Raw genomic sequence first — 17,362 nt, forward strand, 5'->3', positions numbered from 1 at the left:
ATACGAGACATTAGTTCACAGGTAGAGTGAAAACTTAAGAAAACATGCGATGGGAAATTTGTGAATGGGTTGTCGACACAGCTGAGGCGCTGCGCTGATCGAGTTTGCAAGAAGTAATAACGAGAGATCAAGATAGCGTTTTCCGCAAACTGGAATTTAGGAATGCACGAAATAGACTTCATCCTGGGTATAATGAACTTCTTTAGAAGAACACGACCTTCTGTGACTTTATGTGATTGGCAGCAAATAGGTTTAACCGACGCCACTCGGGCGGAACAATCCCCAGCACGCCTCGCGAGGCTGTGTCCGCCCGTCTGCCAACAACCCTCTCGCTCAGGCAAGATCAAGATCAGTGATCAGTTTGCCACAAACTGCGATCTTAGACCACATTCGTGGCATCAGCCGGGTGATGGCGAAATGTTGCCTTTATGCATAAGAATGATACAAAAAGTGCTCGATTGTGTGGAAACCGGCGAAGACATGGAAGCATGGCGTGGGACCAGGGGACCCGAAGGACGTGCACAGTCACTGTACCGACACTAATTCCTTTCACGGGAAGAGTGAGAAGATTCGGAAGGGCGTCGTGCACAGTGCTACTCGATCTTTCCTAAATAATTAACGGCGTGCCAGGAGGGCCTATTTAGGAACCTCTACTTGGAGGGAAAAAAAAACATGAGCCGTTCCACAGTGTGAAGGTGTATGACCAGCCAAGCTTTTTAGCACGCGGCATCTAGGTGACGCAGGACTGAGGTGAAAGATGCGTGCAAATTGGCTGGTGTCCTACAGGAATGTAGGCTAGAAAGGGCAAGATACCCAGCCTCAGGCTGAGTAAATGGCAGTCGGTGGCGTGGCGACGGCTGCAGAGCGATTGCTTCCCCAATCCAGTGGCTTACAGCCGATGTTAGCCAGGGCTCTTTTCAGATAAATGCAAGGCGTGCGGGTACAGGGATGACCTAAATCACATGATATGCTCCTGCTCTCTCCGGAGAAATTGCTCAACATAAGCACAAAGGAGCAGTGTGAGACCGCGCCAGTCAGTTGCGACCCCATTTACCCAGACCCTGCTCGTCCAGGCGGCCACGACCGCCGCCAGGAATCGAGGGCTTTTGACCGACGGATATACCTGGGCGAATAAAAGTTGATCATTGACTCTGCTGATGTGGAAAATGGGGCCTGCTGATGACTAATCTACTCAAAGTGCGTATACAAATACTAAGCTTGATGTCCAAACTAGTGTTGCGAACGCTGCGCGAATTAGGTGGCGGCCGCGTGCTTGCAGCACACACGCAGGTAGGTTGCTTTTAAGAGCGAAGCTGTTTAGCAAATCGTAATTTTTCGCGTCCGCAGTTAAAAATACCAAGAAATTGCCTAGCGCTCGTGGGTGCGGGCCTGGCGACGACCGCCCAGCGCCCACTGCGCAGTTTATACACTGCGCAGGTATACACACTTAAGAAAACGGCCAAGATTGGCCAACAGAAAAAACCGTTCAGCGTTCGCCGTAATCGTGGCAACACTTGCTCGGTACAAGAAAGACACGTCACAGCGTACGCCTGTCTAAAGTGATGTCGAAATATTACCACTTCCAAATAAATGAAACAGATCTTACACTTTTAGCACCAATGATGGAGTAAAGGTCGTTTCAGCAGCGAAGAAGAAGCAAATCAGCTGCAATCGTGGACTTAAACCTTCATGGTGGTCGTGAAGGTTGCGTACGGCTTTGCTGCCTTCAAGTCTTACGCATTAGTGTGAGCTTCCTTAATTCTTTCCCAGCGCTTCGCGCTTCAAAGACACGTGGAGCCCCGAAAGTGTTTGTTCGCAGACACGAAAAATACGCGGCACCCCAGCCATAGGTAAGCTTCGCTTAATAAGAGTCAACGAGGAATATTCAGGCTACTCGAAATTCTCCGATTACGTTTTTTTTTTTTTAATTTCAATACTTTCAATGGCAAGAGGGCGTTACAGAAGGAAGTGATTACGCACAAAACAGGTCTGAATAGAAAATACACAATTAGCGGAAAAAATTCTGTAGCAGAAAACAAAAATGCGAGTCAAATACAAAACGGCATTGGGAACATAACGGCCGCGATAAACAAAAGGGCTTTTCAGTGGCGGCCTGAAATGAATGCACATCGATCATGCGAGCTATCGCAGGTGGTGGGTGATTTTATTCGTTAGCTGTGTTTGGAATAAAGGGTGGAAAAAATTAGAGCTGCAGTGCGGAATGTACACTTTATGGCGGTGGTCAATACGGGATGATGCATAGGACGGGGCACGTGCAAAAAATATTCGGGACGAGTAGGGAAGTCCGAGACGAATGTAAGGAAATGGTGAAAAAAAAAAAAGTGGGATAAATGAATTAATGAATGAATGAATGAGTAAAACTTTTGATGGGAAGTGAGTAATTGAGGCAGTCCGTGGCGTATGGCACCAAATAGACGACGTGTATGGTTGTGATTATCTTGGACAACCTCTCGCAGATGGGGTGGTACGGCAGCTGCTGGGCTGGCTTAGTGACAATGAGTTCCTAGGCCTGGGATGAGAGGCGGGGATAGACAGGCAACTCGTTTGGACGGGTAGCGTGCAAAGTTGTGCGGGAAGCGGGAGGAGAGATTGTAGTTGGATGGCTCCGCATGATGGAGCAGTCAGAAGGCCATCTTGTAGAATTGTACATCAGTATGCTATATATGACTTGCGCGCACGCACGCGCTCACACACAACACATTTGCATACATACATGCATGCACACATACATGCATGCTTGCATACACGCACCCATGATATAGTTGTATTGTTCAACTTCAGGTATTTCGAACGTTACGAAGTTTCCAGGAAAGAGCGTCGGTGGTTTTACTCATGTTTGCACCTGTTTTTCATGAGCAGCTGAACTCGCTATCGTGCCTTCCTTCTTTACGGCAACTGCGGAATCTCGTGTTCTGCTGCCATGACTAAGTACACTGCGACTAAGAAACTAAGTCCGTCCTGCGGAAAGTATGCGTGAGATGCAATACTTTGCATGGACTTGTTCGCCCGAGTGCGAAAAGAAGGAAAGAGCTTTTCCTGTGCGCGTGGCATCCAAGGTGTGAGGTCTCCGGTGACGCCTGGCACGTGTTCTTGGCTTGTGCACATAGCGATGCCAGCACGCGCGGTTCGCGCCGGTACACGGCCGGACGTGCTGCCGCCGACTGCTGGGAAATGTCTCGCCGCGAAAGCCGAGACACGCCGCCTGCTCGTCCGGGCGCCGTCCAAGCGCGCAGAAAGGCGATCGAGCCGCGCCGCCGTGGTCACCCGACCACGGCTCTGGTGCCGGCGCCGTGCGTATACGAGCTCCTGTCGAGTGGGGGGCGTCTCTTCGAACCTTTGCCCCTGGGACGGGGCGGGCCTTAATTCCTTCGCTGCTTCAGAAGCTGTGCAGGACATTTTCGTCACTTGAAACAAAGAGGACGAGCAGTTGATTTGAACACAAAACGAGTGTCCCGGTGTGTTGTTTTGTACACATTTCTGCCCACGGCGATGAAAAGATCTAGCGCGAGGCGTTGGAAAACGAGTGCCCCGGCGTTTCAGTACCGTGACTACATGAAACGACGACAGGAGATGCCGACAGCCCGAGCCTCCATGGGGCTTCTCCCCTAAAAGTGATGCGGCACTAATGTGGCCGAAAGGCGGTCATAAAAATACGTCATCAATCACGCGCCGTTCCTTACAAATGGAACAGAAAGACGAGGAACGCGTGTCATAGTGTCTCCGCAAACATTACCCGAAAACATTTCACCGGCGGGACTGTAGAGCTGTCGCATTCCTACAGGTGAGCTATGGATACCTGCCAAATTTTAAATGCAGAGCATTTCTTTAACTCACATGTAGCGTCCGCCGTCCGTCCGCAACAGCTCAGCGCGCAGGCGCGCCCTCTCCCCCACTCCTCCTCTCCCGCATCACGCTACCCTCCTCGCTCTCAACAACAGGTCCGCACCCCTCCCCCTACACTATATAAAAAAATAATACTTATCGGCGCCTGGTTTCGATCCCACGACCCTGCGGGCGGAACGCAAGGTACATGGTGCTCTACCCACTGCGCCACAAAGCCGACACACAATGAAAGGCTACGAACGCGCCTTATATCCTTGACTCATTCAAACTACGTCAAGAAGCTGCTGATACAACGCATTCACTACCTGTGGGCGGAACGCGAGGTACATGGTGCTCTTCCCACTGCGCCACAAAACCGACACAGAATGAAAGGCTACGACGCGCCTTATATCCTTGACTCATTCAAACTACGTCAAGAAGCTGCTGATACAACGCATTCACTACCACCAACTCCCCAAACACTAAACGTTAACGCAATACACCCACCCCCTATGCGACGCATTTACTCGAGTCCCCCTCGCGGGGAGATGAATGCGCTTTTTCAAAGGCGATTCCCGGACAAGGCTCGTCCTGAGAAAATCCGGTCTCGGCGTGACTACGACGGTATCGAAAATTCCATTGGCTGAGATGGCAACATATCCACCCGCAATTTTCCTCCCGTTCCCTGCGAACGTGGATATGTTCCCACCTAACGTCTCCATTGGCTGCAACGTGTCGTGTGCCCGCGAACGCGGGTATGCTTGGGATCCCATCCAATGGCGTTAGTCCTAACGTTACGCTTAGAGGTTTCACTTGACGTCGTCAACCGGCTCCCGGATCATTACGTGCTGTGAGTTTTACGTCGCTTGGAACGGCGTTATGCTCGACCTTATGGTCGTCTAACGTCAAGGCTGAATAAAAGCCTAACACATACACCAACTCGGGGGGGGGGGGGGGGGGGGGGTGTCGGCCACTGCCGTAACAGCTGCCTAGAAGTCAACGGCAGACGCCGCATCGGTGAATCAGGGAGCCCCTTCCGATGTCGTAGCTGTCGGCCTCAAAACGTAGGTAAGTGGCGGTGGACACCTTGCTGCTGAAGAGGTTTAATCCTGTCTCCCACTCCCCTCGTCGTTTCTCGGTGCTCCGCTATCGGCGACGGCTGTCCAGCCAAGGTCACTGCGGATCCGAGGGGCGCGTTTTGCGGAGGAAGACTGGTGCTGACCACGCGGCCGGGACGCTGCCTTCCCGCTTCCTCCCTTTTCCCGAAATAGCGGCCGCTATTGTTCATGCGTCCGCAGCGCCTGCGATTCGGCCCAGCGTCCTGGCCTCGGGCCAGCGCCGATTTGCTTGAGAAGACCGCTCTAGCGCGGCTTGTATGGATCCCTTTACCTCTGCAGCCCCGGTTCCTTGTGGCTCCATAAAGTGACCTTTCGTCCTCAATGGTGAGCGCTTTTTAACTGCGCGCGGCCTCTTAAAACAGGGCGCCCTTATGAGAGCCGAGCGTGGCGTTCGTTCTAAAGACGGAGCCTGTCTTGGGAGAAGTCCCGTTAAGTGCGCATGCTAAAGAAATGGGGAAAAAGGGCAGAAGAAGAAGAACAAGTCAAAGGAACGAAACGCATAAAGAAGTGTGGAGTTGTAATACCCGTGCCACACGCACACGAAAAATGACTAAGTGCAAAATGCCATCAGTTTTAATGCCATTGATTCGCTGCTACACGCAAAAATCAAATGCCATTCGCTTTTATGTCATTTTTTGGTTCAAAGAGTTCCGCACAACCCACTCACCTTCACGAACGCCTTAAATCTGCCTACTCTCGAACGCGTCGACCACCAAATGAGACCAACGAAACTCTCAGCACCAGCGTTAACGCGGAAACGTGGCTGAACTTCGAAATAAGACGAATTTTTGTGTACTCTTGGTGGCGAAGTTTTGAAGAAGGCGAAATTTGCTAAAACGGCGACCAAAGGCAAAACATCGTGTTAGCCGTCGTGTTAAATTTTTCGGATTTGGCTACCGCTGGCAGGCGACGGCAGCTGCTAAAGCCACTTTTAGAAATGGCTCACACCATTTTTAAGCAAGCACCATTCCTCATAACGTTTTCTTTCACACACCAAAAAAAAAAAAAAATTTTTATCCCTTGTAAGACGTTTTTCTCTGCGTCAAAGACTTCTAAAATATGGGTGAATTTCCTTTTTTGGTCATGATCACCATTATGCCTAACACATTTAATGCCTTTGCGTTTTCGCGTATAGCACGGCCCACCCAATTAATGTCCTTCGGTATCCTAAGGCTTTAAACACTCAATGTCGTTTTTCGTGTACGTGTGGTATGGATATAACTCTCTTTCTGTTTGGCTACGTCTGGAAAACGGTGTTGATCAAATTTTGATTGATTGATTTATTGATTGATTTATTGATTGATTGATTGATTGATTGATTGATTGATTGATTGTAGGGTTTAACGCGCCAACGCAACGCAGGCGATGAGGCGCGCCGTAGTGGAGGGCTCCGGATTAATTTTGACCACCTGGGGATCTTTAACGTGCGCCGAAATCTCGTACACACGGGTGTTTTTGCTTTTCGCCGCCATCAGAAAAACTGCCGCCGCGGCCGGGAATCGAACTCGCGACCTCGTGCTCAGCAGCGCAACGCCCTTAGCCACTGAGCCACCGCGGCGGGCGTGTTGATCAAATATTGCAGAATAATTGCCACGAGCTTCCAGCGCCGCGTTAGACATTAGCCTTAAAGAGGTATTAACAACCAAGTTGGTCTGTATTTGCACCCTTCCGTAGCCTATAGCAAAACCGCATTCAGTGGCAAAAGTGCCTGGAAAATCTAGAAGGCGAGAAAAATCGTCAAAATTCTGTTTTCCAAGAATCAGAGGTGCCGCTATAGCTACGCCACGGAGCTTTTTGTGGGCCGTGAAATCGCCGTCCTAGTTAGACGAGATTGCCTAAATGGTTGCACCAACATGGCAGATGAGGCGAACAAACCTAATCTGTCGCTGTCGCTCTTCGAATGAAACGCTGAGTTGGGAGCCGACACTTCTCAAAGACCTTGTTTGTGCCCTGAGGGCAAGGTTTACGCACTTGCCTAACATTTGAGGAGGCATTTGCGGTGTACGTATGGGAGCTTAAAAATACTGGAGGCGTTAAGTGCGGCTTCTGCTGAAAAACAAGTTGCGCCAATGGGATGTTGCCCGTCGCACGTGCTTCACTCCCTTCAAGGCAGAAATGCGCGCTGCTTCGCACGAATATACTATGTGCCAACTGTTCGGTCGTCGCAAGCGAGCACTGATGTGGCCCGTGCAACCTGCTGTTTCTAACGAACGTCCGTGCTTCGTCGGTACGCAAGAGGAGTTTGTAGGCTGTGCACATGAAGTCTTTGCATTCTTCAGACGCACTGCTCGACAACACGCCCTTGCAGAAAAGAGAAGGCGGGCTCTTCGAAGCGCGTTTACCTCGTCTTTTGCATGTGGAGTGGACGGGGGATCGTACCTCAGCCCGTGTCGGCAAAAGGGCGGAGGAGCTGAACGCTGAAAAGAAATTGTCACAGTCGTTTCTCGAGGCCACTCCGAGTAACGATGAAGCTGTCTCTCGTTGTAGAATTAGCGCTGCAATCTTACAGATGGGCGTTGCGCTGCTGAGCCCGAGGACGTGGGTTCGATCCCGCATACAGGCTGCCTTTCTGGTGGAGGCGACAAACGAAACGCCCTTGTGTCCACATCTCGGCGCGCGTTAAAGATTCCCAGGGGGTGGAAATTAATCCGAGGCGGTCCGCTACTGCGCCTCATAGCCCAGGTGTGTGGCTTCGGCGTGAAAAACGATCGAAATTTGGAAATTTTTGCAAGCTTTCGGGATTTCACAATTGGCGGAATAAAGTAGAGGCGAAATCTGTTGTGCGGATTCTTCCAGTAAATACAGAGGCTGGATGGGGCGGCCCCTAGCAGTCTTTTTCAACGCCGAGGTTTTTCCCGAGACCGCGTGGTCGCCAACCTTGCCTGACTCATCGGGGTCGACCCTTGAGTCACCGCACTCGTCCTTCGCTGCTTGTCGATGCCTGCGAGAGGCTGCTGCTTCGAACGGGCAACAGGACAGTTTTCAGGGAGTGACGCACGTGACGTGGAGAGCTGGAAGGGAACGGAGTTGTTTGCTTCGTACGATGTACATGCAAGGCAGGAACGCTGAAATTAGAAGAGGAGGTGGGCGAACTTCCTGGTGTGTACGTCCGTACTGTTGTTCTTTTCTTTTTCTCTTTTGGAAGCAGACATGCCGCGATAAAAGGTGAAATTCTTTCCTTCGGCAACGTGTCATATAAAAGATTCGTGAATGCACAGTTTTCTAATTTGGGAATTTTACGCACTGAAGCACCATCTGGGTCATCAGGCGCGACGTAGTGGTTGGCTCGGGATTAATTTCGACCACCTGGGAATTTTTAACGTGCGCCGAAACCTCGACACACCGCTGCTTTGGTTTTTCGCCTCGCCAGAAAAACGGCAACCGCGGCCGGTGTCGAACCCGCGGCAGCGCGACGCCTTAGCCACTGAGCCACCACGGCAAGAAGTGAAGTTGCCTATTAAAATACGTTTGAATGGTCTTCTCGAGGCAACATATTTTAGTCATGAGGTGGAATTGAGAAACGGAGAAGTTCGTAGCTAGAGGGACAAAAATAGGGGAAAGTTGATGATTGATGCATTTGAGTTGTGGTTCACGGTTAGGGATTTAGCGAGTTGTAACCTGAAAAAAAAGGGGGGCGGGGGGGGGGGGGGGCGGAATTATAGAACTCCTCAGTTCGTCCAATGCTTTCGAGGTACGAGAACAAGTATTTTAAACCTTGCAAGTGTTTCGAAACATTTTACAAATATCGTTTAGGAATAATTCATTGGTTCTGTCGCTGGTGGTTTTATATTTAGCGCGGACAAAAATGGGAGGATGGAAGGAGGGAGAAATCACTCCAAACCAAAACCTGGAAGGTTTTGGTTTCACCAAAACTTGGAAGGTACACTCGACTGTTATGAACGGAAGAAAGGCTGCGCAATTTTTACTGATGGCGTGTGCGGGATTTAATTAACGGAACTCTTTTCTGTATAGGCGACGGCCGCACTTTTTTGGATCGTTGATTATCGTCACGTGATATGTCACAGCATGCGGCGCGAAATGCTGTTTGGTATTCTGCCGGAAGAACCGGTGCGCCTGAGCGCTCGGCTTCCCGTCGGACGGGCGCGTGTAGCGGGGAAGTGCCACTTCAGGAGTGGGCAAAGGTACGGCGTCGCAGTTTCATGCTTGTTTGTTGGTGAAATTTAGTCCCTTTAGGTGACCTCGGAAATTTCCTTTTTTTTCCCTTTTTTTCCTTCCCATAAGTTCTATTGCAAGCAGTAGAGTCGGGAATTTTTTAAAGCGTTCTCTAACGCGGTGTTGTGGCAGCCCAACTTCTCTGTTCGGTCTCGATGGGTTTCTGGAAGAAAAAAAAAAAAAGGTATCCGAAAGCGACGCATTCCGTGACGAATTTATCGCGGACGTGTTAGTGCGTTGACTGCATATAGTCACTTCATACGAACGTTATCTCCTGCTGTTTGGGAGGGTGAAGCGGAAGTATTGAGACGTGGAATATTTACGGCGGAACGATCCTGGTAGCCGCAGCTCCGATCGTTTCGCGCGCGTGACGCTGTTTGCGGCCTGACGTCAGCCGCACTGCAGATACTGCGGCCGGAACAGTGTTGTGCGGGGAGACTTCGCTTGGGCGGTGACCCTGAGGCTCGCGCCGCTTCTGCCGTCGTCGTTGTCGCGTGCCAGGGCCCATGGCGCCCCCTCGTGACGAGCCCCGGCAGCGCTCGCGCGGTTTCGATCGGGGGCCTCCGTCAGCGCTGCGCCGGCGTCGAGCGCTGCCGCGCGCTGCGTAGATTGCGCGGCCTCCGTGGCGTGCTGCCGCAGCCGCCGGGGGACCAGCTGGTAGCCGCGGCGGCTTCCTGCCACGGCCTGACAGCTCGACCGCGGACGTCCCGCCCGACGACCTCCGCGGGTCCGTCCTCGTTCGGACAGTCCGGACTCGGGTCTCGATGCACGCTGCGATGTCACCCACGGCCGTGACGCTGGGCCGCTCTCTACGTCGGACCCACGGTGCGTAGTTTGTGTGCCGGTTGCCTACGTCCGAAGGCTCGCGTTCTGCGGGTCCCGGGGCCCAGAGGTGTCCCAGGTACGCAGAGCAGACGTCCTCGCTTCGAGTGGCGCGGATGTCACGAGCTGTCTCCGCGCGGATCTGCCAGGTACGCTGTTCTCCTCCGCGCTTCCAGATGGGCCATGGCGGGCGAGGCGTAGCGGGCTGGGTCGCGGCGGCCTTGGCAGTGACACGGGGTCGCGGACGGACCTGCCGCCGTGTCGTCTGGCGCGAAACAGGCGAGCGAGGTGTCCGGGTGCGCGTCGGCCTGGGGGACGAAGGTCGCGGCGTCCCCTGCGCGACTTGAGGGGCCGCCATTTATTGGGCTCGGCAGTGGCCGCCGCGCCTGGGTGAGGCAACCTGTGGATTCCGCGCGGCCTGGGAGACCGCTTTCGACAGCTGTCACTAACGCAGCCGGCGCGTTGTGTTCCTTGCGGGGCCGCCTGTATCCGAGCCGACGTGGGTACGGCCACTTCTCTTCCTCCGCCGCCTTCTCAGGTGTTTTCTCGCGCTCCGGCGGCGCTACCGGACCGTCTGTGGCCAGTCCGTATTGATCATTCTATTTTGAAGGCAAGAAGAAAAAAATGCGGTACGTGTATTGGGGCCTCTCCTCGAGCCCTGATTCCGGCTCGGAAATTTCCGGGAAGGGGCGGGCGCAGAGAGGAGCGTTGCGCCACGCCGACACGTTTGCAGGAACCGGAAGGGAAGCGAGGGCGGAAAAGGGCAGCGGAACGGGGATTGTGGGACTCCGTGAATGGAACCGGTACGGCACCTCTTGTCGGCCTGCTGTCGCTCAAAGGGGGTACGAGTTCGCTCAGCGCAGTACGCGAACTAATGAATGTCAGCCTTTGTTGTGTTGCTGAAGCCAGATTCCTGCTTCGTGGACACTTCCGCAAGTACTGCGTTGCAATTTTGTTGCAATGTATCCCTGCGTGGCACCGCGCTTGCGCAGTGTCGCTCGGGAAAAGATGGCGGCCAGCGTTCTTCATCAAAATATGTAGAAATACTGGGCATGATTGCGCAAAACCGGCTGTCACAGTGTTGACGGGGGCAACTTAAATCCACGCGTATATCGTGTTCCCCCTTTTTCTTTGTGAACATCAACATGTGAAAAGCGCGTCGTATTTCGGCTTTCATAAATCCCTCTCGAAACAGCCACGCGTCTCGTGATTTGTGCAGACGACTACGGAATCTTCGGCGGCAGCTCTCGTGGTATTGCGTCATACCCCTGTGTTATTATTTCTGTTTTCGAGGTAGGGGTGGAAGACGGAAGGGGGGGGGGTTGTGTTTGTAGATTGAATGAGTGTTATCTCCCTCTTGAAGACGCACAATTATAAGTTATTGAAAACAAGTGTGGTGCCTTATAAGAATAGAAAAGTAGAACCGCCTGTTAAATTTATAGAAATAATTGATTGGGTTCATAGAAAACGAAGCTTATTTAGACGCTTATCTTCGTTTTACTTAGATAGTTTTGTCTGTGTGTTTAGGAATATTACTTTCAGGGTATTCGCGACCAAATGCGATGCATCTTTTGTTGCCTGTAAATATACATGTGTTAAAATCGCGTTTTTATATTGGTTAGAGGGAAGAACAGATCATCGTGGTATCTTCTAAGTATGAACCGCGACCTGACATGTCGCTTTGGGGCTCAGGTGCTGTTATCACGTAGGTGTCTCGCCACGAGCCGTTTGGTCAGCATTTTTCGTTGTCTCCTTCTCTCTCTCTGCCGCTCGAAGCGTCTGTTTTGCAAATAACCTGCGTAAGCGTCAGCCCTATCGCGAGTGACAGACACCACGATCAGGTTATCTGCCAACACCGGTCGTTCCCTGTTGCCCCTATCGCCGCCCCTCGGGCTTTGGAGGCTCTTGGCGTTTCAATTGTCACCAATGGGGAACCGTTCGTTCATAGAAAACAGGCGGGAGGGCAGCTCTCCTGGCAGCATTGCGAGGACGTCGAATAGAATCGAACGGGGGAAAACAAAATGGCCGCTCAAAGGCTAGCTTCGCTGAAAACGACGGAGAAAGGAGAGACCGTTTCTGCCGCCCCTCCCAGGTGGCACCACTGTTCCCTAATTCTGTTGTCCACTGCGTGTTTCGCAGGCTATCCGGAGAATTCAGCTTTATGGTCCCCTCGAATTGTCATTTTGGACATGCTGGTTCAGAACTGCCCTAGAGCAGCTCCGTATTCTTTCTTTCTGCATTTTTTTGCCCATTGCTAGGGCAGTTCTGGGCTGCCTGCTGACTGTCCGGAACTGTTCCTGTTCCGAATTGACCAAGTCGAATAGGCCACTGGTTTCGACGTGTAGCCTCAGCGCACACTGCAAAGGCAGGTGCGGCAGGATCGGTGGCCGATGCTTGTACTTCTGTGTACAAGCGGGTGACGATCAGGTTATTGGTCGGTCCTCACTGGGTCACAACTAGTGGCGCACTAGTGATGATCCATGGGCGGATCTAGGGCTGGTCACCACTGGTCGGTAACCAGTGATCAACCAAACATTGCTTAAATTGATTGATTATTGATTGTGCGGTTTAACGCGCCGACGCTACATAGGCGATGAGGCGCGCCGTAGTGGATGGCTCCAGATCAATTTAGACCACGAGGGGATCGTTAAGGTGCGCCGAAATCTCGAACACACGGGCGTTTTTGCTTTTCGCCTCCATCAATTGCTTAAATTTATTTTGTGCCCATTAAAAGAGGGCAAAGAGACAAATCAAAATGTCGTCGGTTTCTTAACCTGAGAAAGAATGGTGTTTAAAAGGAGGACAAGAGGCGGCTCTTTCGAGTCGTCACGGCTGTCTACGCTAGCAGAGCCCGCGTATGAACTTCCACCGCGGTTGCGGGAGAGGCGCACACCCGTGGTAGACGTTCTCGCGAGGCCGAGCTGCCCTGCGTGTTTCCCAACAGTGGGCGCCTGCTTGGCAGCGGTGGCGTCTATTTGCTCGTATTGTTGTCCCCTTGCGGCGCACCCGAGTTGTGTATAGCAGAGGTGACACGGCGCCTTGCCACCGAGCCAGCAGCTCGCGCTGCGGCCGCCAGGTTTCGGCAAGCTTTGGCAGTCGCAGCTGCTGCGGGGCCCGAAAGATCAAGACTTCGGTGCCTCTTGTTGTTGGCCGACCGGATTCTTGAAAACCACGCTTCGCGGAAACAACGATCGCGCCACCGCTCAGTCATGATTCGCGCCTCGTAATTACTTAGCTCGCAGCGCTCGCTTATGTCTCTATGGAGTAAGTGCCAACACTCTCTACTCTCCACATCGTTTTATTTTTCTTTTTTTATTGTCTGCAGTCCGCGCGAATCCAGAAGTTACCTCTTCAACGGAATTCGTATATTTTCCGCTCATAACTGTGTATGGTATTCTCTTGGAGAAGGCCTGTACACCTGTACATTGTACTTAGATACCCATCTCTCCTCCCCCTCGGTTTTTTTTCTCCTGGCATTGGTTTGCGAAGGAATAAAAATAACGCCAAATGTTTCATGCTCTATTATGTGCTTCGTATTCTGAAGCAGCCTATCGGAACTTTCTCGTCTGTCTCAATTCTTTTTGTTCGCGTATGGCGCTGCTCGTATATTTCGACATTTCTGTGCAGCTTTCCAGGAGAGCTGAACCACCGGCTCGTGTGGGTGGATCTCCATGCGCCTTTGAAATCCATTTCGAAACGCTGCACTACGCGGGTTGTGGATGCAGGAAGAGTCGTGGACGCAGTTCAAAGTTGGGAATCCGAAGTCGCACCTCAGAATGTTTCATATTTTGTGCCTTCATCCCTCGCCGCTGAGCGTCGCAGCACACGCAACTTTAACGAATTGCTTCTCTCGGCAGTCCTTAGTTCTGTTTTATCACTAAATTCGATCGCATCTAGAAGTCTTTCTCGTCACTAGAACTAAGTATTTCGACTCCCGTTAATTTCCTCTTAATCCGATCGAAGCTGTTTGAGTGCCCGGCGAGGGTCGTACAACCAGAGACTACTGTACTCGTATACCGCATAGCAACTCGGTGTTGTTCTAGTCCCGAACGGTTGTGTTTTAACGTAGCGTGGAGGGTAATATTCAAACTTTCTGTTGTTAAGTTCTATCGCGCTGAGCTACTCAGTGTCGCGTTTGTCGCTCTTCAAACGGCCGACATTTCGATCCAAGGCCAAGGAAGTACTCCTCATCGTACGCACATGGGGGAAGGGGGGCGTCGTATCCCCTCGGGCCTCAAAAGTCATCGCGGAGGGGGAAAGAAGTCCTTCTCCGAGAAAGAGGAACGCGGTCGACCTGTCCGCACAAAACCCGAATCTGGCGGGAGTAGGAGACGTGTGGCGCTGGAAGTGCGTCATTGTGACGTCGAGAAGGTCGCGCGTGACGCGCGCCCGATCGAAGCGGCTAGTGGGAGCTCACCAGGTGCGCCAGGAGGCTGCGCCGCTGGCCCAACGTTAGACGCCGGAAGCCGTTACAATGTTTCCGCTGGGAAGCTCGTTCGTGCTCGCCCAATCGCCTGGATCGCGCTGTCTTGCCCCGATGCGGTTTGGTTTTGTCTGGAGTTGGAGATTGTTCCGGTGTTGTCGTATGGAAGCTGCAGTCTTAGCGTTTTTAAATACGATAGTCTTTGTTGGGCTACTTAAACGCGATTAGTTTGGCCTGTCTCTTTCTGTTGCTCGATTCAGCCGCCCTGCCACAAGTGAGAACTAGTCTTGAACGAGGCGCTTATACGGTCAGAACATTTCCGAAGAACTGACTCTGAAAGCGTAGGTCATACTTTCCTAAATTGTTCAGCAAGAAGAAAACATCAAGGATATTTGAGACGTCATGAATATTTAACTTGCACATGCAGTGTTTTTTTTTTTTAATTAAAAATAGACGTCAGCGCGACCACGATCCGTTGTGATTGTGGTCACTCTGGACCAATGGGGGGTGTCCTCAGTCCAGGACTCCCAGGATGTAGCCGACCTTCCGTGCCCTATTCACCAGGTAGCGAACAGGAAAAAACGCTCTGCAAACAATATTTTAGCCAGAAAATACAAAAAAGGCTTGCGCTCGAGACTTGGGCTGGTGGCTCGAGCGCCAGGCGCAACTAACAAAAGGTCTCAACAGATGAACGCCAGCCGTGAAACGCGTGAAGATGGAATTAACTTTAGCGAACCTCCAACCGAGTTCATCGTGGTAGTAGTGAGAGGTTGGTGGGGGAGAGAAGTGCGCTACTGACGTGGCAGAGGCGCAGAGGACTATCGTCTTTCGACGACATTTGCAGCGAAGCGAGCAGACACGCGGCCATTTCTTTGTTGCAGCGCAAGTATGGGGTGTTGTCGTGTAGCCGTCCGCTGGGTGTTCTGAGCCGAGGTGTAAGAAGTAAGATAGGCCGAACATTGTTGTCATTTATTGTATTGCCCCCAAAGCCGTTGATGTTATACTGTTATACATGGGTGGTGCGACTACAGTAACAAGACAGAAACGAACAAAGCCTCAAATGGCAAAAAAAAAATGAAAACGAGGGGGTGGGGGGTGCACTGATCATCCTACTCATTGTTTATGTAAGGTCGAACAGAAGAGACATTCTGAGCACTTTGCGATAAATATCTGTGAAGGGAGGCACACAAAGCTTACAAATAGCGCATGCCATGTTTTGGGAAGCGGCCTGAACGCGACGTTGCGTAAACGCGCGATTGATGTCTCAGCGCTGCGCCTTTCTTTTTGCCCCCCTTGGATCGGATACGATACGAGGTTGTGCGTGATGGGGAGGTAGATTTCGCTTTACATCCTGCTGTCGAGCAAGAAGACTGACGATACCGCGTGCACGTTTCGCAATCGATCTCGTGCGCTATGTTCCGAAAGTGGCCTGCCTATCCGATTGAGCATGTCGGCCTTGCGGGGTCGCCTCTCATTCGCCACGTCGATCCGTTGTCGACGCGATGAGGCAGTGTGAGGCGCAGGACAGGAATGAATTGCGTCGCTCAGATGCATCCCCTTCCAATCGATGTGGTTGCGGAGATGGCGCGTCGTACAGACAATTTTTCAAAAATCGTTGGATCCTCGTCCCGCGCTTCTTCACTGGCACCCCGCAATGTCCCCTCAGAGATCAGCCAGCTGTCTTGGTGTGTGGGACGGGGGGATACGACGAGCCCGGGGTTTGCGTAGTGGTATTCGGGCGTTATTCGTCGCAGGGTGAGCGCACTCAACTGCTCCCTTTTAATCCGAGGTGCTTCCGTGCACCGAACGAGAGGATCGCAGCGGGCGGGCGGTTCGCGTGCCTGCATGCTCAGCGAGGCAGCGAGGTGTTTTTTTCTTCCCGCGGTCGCGTAGCTGCGGCGCCGATTGAATGGCGGGGAAGAGGAGCGAGGAGAGGTGACCGTGAAAACAGCTGGGAGCAGGTGCACAGCTGCTCGCAGGGATTGCGCGCTTCTTTTTTTGACCGCTTTCCCGGGTGAGCAGTAAATAACGCCTATACTCCTCGGCGGCGCCTTGGCCCGCGCTCGCTTTGCTCGTCGCCACGCCTTGCGTTGCGAACAGCAGCCGCCTCTGAGGTGCGCGCCTCGCGGCCTCGCTTGTTTATTGCCGTTGGCCATACTCGATAGGCGGCTTCGATAAGCGAGCCGCGCAGTGTCACCCTGCTGTCGGCGAACCTCTTCGGTGTGCCGCAAGCACTTGCTCTAACGCCGACCCTGTTTTTTTTTTGTTTTTTTTTGTAATTCTTGTATTAGCACCATCGCAGCTGCGCTCCCGCTCTCAAAAGTCCTCCGATGAAGGCGCTTCAGTGCCCGTCAATTTTTAGGACTTCATCTCACTCTTAGGCGAGGGAACACCGGCGCTCAGTGCGGCTGGACCGTGTTCGGACTATCACGTACGAAAAAAAAAAAAAAAGAATACCTTGAACTACGATACGGTTGCATTTCCAAGGCTGCTTGACGGTAAAGCTCGTTGCGCTTCGCACTGGGCACTCTTCACTCATGGGTCATTTAGTGCCAGACGATTGCGCAGCAAAAAGAAGAAACTCGTTTCTCATCACCTGCAATAGGAAACCTGAATTTTACGAGGGCCATCTTTCTGTCTTTAGGGGGGAAAAGACGTTAAGGGGAAAAAATACATTTCTTACGCTCTATGTGGTTTTGCATTGGTGGCTATCCGTTACATTAATAGGCCGGCGTAAAAGGGAACACAAAAGCAGGCCTGATTGTTAGTGCAAAGGTGTGTTACAGTGGCGCAGAGACCTGTTGCTATCGACACTCCAGTTGGGAATGTAAGAAGCAGGGGGTGGTTGGTAAGCGTAACCCTGCCACGTCTGCAGAGCGCTAAATGCGCATACTTGCATCTGGGTTGGGTCATTAGCAAAACAAAAGTCAGTTTAGCGGATACACCTGTTAAAAGGTAAGTTCATTTTTTTCTTTTGTATGGC

General features: G+C 52.1%; 1 protein-coding gene across 2 annotated transcripts in view; it reads left to right on the plus strand.

Moving 5' to 3' along the window:
* The window catches only part of Polr2h (DNA-directed RNA polymerases I, II, and III subunit Rpb8), a 107,270-nt gene that overhangs the window by 88,826 nt on the left and 1,082 nt on the right, over window positions 1-17,362 (plus strand). The gene's annotated exons all lie outside the window — the stretch shown is intronic.

This window comes from Haemaphysalis longicornis, unplaced genomic scaffold (genome assembly GCF_048455015.1).
Source record: "Haemaphysalis longicornis isolate Haplotype H1 unplaced genomic scaffold, Haemaphysalis longicornis Haplotype H1 scaffold_4, whole genome shotgun sequence".
NCBI lineage: Eukaryota > Metazoa > Arthropoda > Arachnida > Ixodida > Ixodidae > Haemaphysalis > Haemaphysalis longicornis.